Here is a 1,193-nt window from a genome sequence, read left to right as displayed (position 1 = left end):
AGGATCTATAAGAGCCAGCTCGAGAGCCCACTTGGGGGTCTCTCCACCCTCGGAGAAGCCCGCGTTCCCTCTGATGCGTTACTCTCTCTCTCTCTTACTATCTGCTTATCCCTTTCTCTCCCTCTCCAAAAGCCTCCAAATAAAATCTGTTACTTCACTGCTCGTCTACTCCTGAAATTCTTTTCTGCGAGCGAGACAAGAACCCCAGAAACCTCGGGTAAGGCTTGGGACTGATCTCTCCTTTCCTGCAAAGAGCGAATTCTCGCCCCAACTTGAGTCCGTGGCTCTCCAAGCAATCGGGTGGCGGTGATTAACTCCCGTGCGGAGAAGATCAAGCGGACTTCACGTGTGGTTGACGGCCACCTTGTGGGGCTGGTGGGGCTTAGGCCCGTGCCGAGCAGCTGCTCACTGCAGACTTTACCGGTCCTAGCCTACCCAGGGTCCCGCGAGACAGAGGCGGGTGGGGAGAAAGTGACTGTCTTTCTCCTCCCCACTTCACATAAGTCACCCGTGGGGCCCACAGACATCAGATGGCGACTACGAAGGGACAGATGCAGTGAAGAAATCCACGAGGAAGGAGGTAATCTGTGGAAAATCTGTTGTGGAAGTATGCTCCCTTGGAAATCTCTAGTGGGGAAGGGGGAGGAATGTGATAACCTCTGTGTGAATGTGTGTGTGCATGAGCACCCTGATAGGTCCTCCTATCAGGCGTGATTTTGTAGCTCCACGACCTGGCACTCTTAAAGTCCCTCTAAAGTCACGGAGCTCGAGTGGGCTGCTTGCGATTCCACGGAGAACATACGGTCAATGGTGGCACTGGCATAGATGCCGGTCGCAAGTCACAATGCTGAACCACTAAGGCTAAATTCTCCAAAGGCCAGGCATGCATCTGAATGGTCTCTGCAAAGAGGCACCCCTCCTTTGTCTGTCTTGCGTCACCGTCCACTATGGGAGGAATGGGAGGAAAGCCCAATAGTGTGAAGATTCTGGGAAACTAAAGCAGATCAATTTCCAGACTGAAAATCTCTCCAGTCTAACTAGAAAATCCTTTTCCCCAGCCTAACTAGAAAATCAGCTAGAGGTCATTTGAAATGCTAATGAAGGCAGTCCAGAGGTAAGGCAGAAAGAAAAAAAAAAGGGTAACAGGCAGGTAAGAAGCCTGAGAAAAGCAGAGAACCAGCAAGAAGCAGGGA

This window comes from Sorex fumeus, unplaced genomic scaffold (assembly GCF_029834395.1).
Source record: "Sorex fumeus unplaced genomic scaffold, SorFum_2.1 ptg000134l, whole genome shotgun sequence".
Lineage (NCBI taxonomy): Eukaryota > Metazoa > Chordata > Mammalia > Eulipotyphla > Soricidae > Sorex > Sorex fumeus.
The sequence above is the reverse complement of the archived record's forward strand: the minus strand, read 5'-3'. Positions refer to the sequence as shown.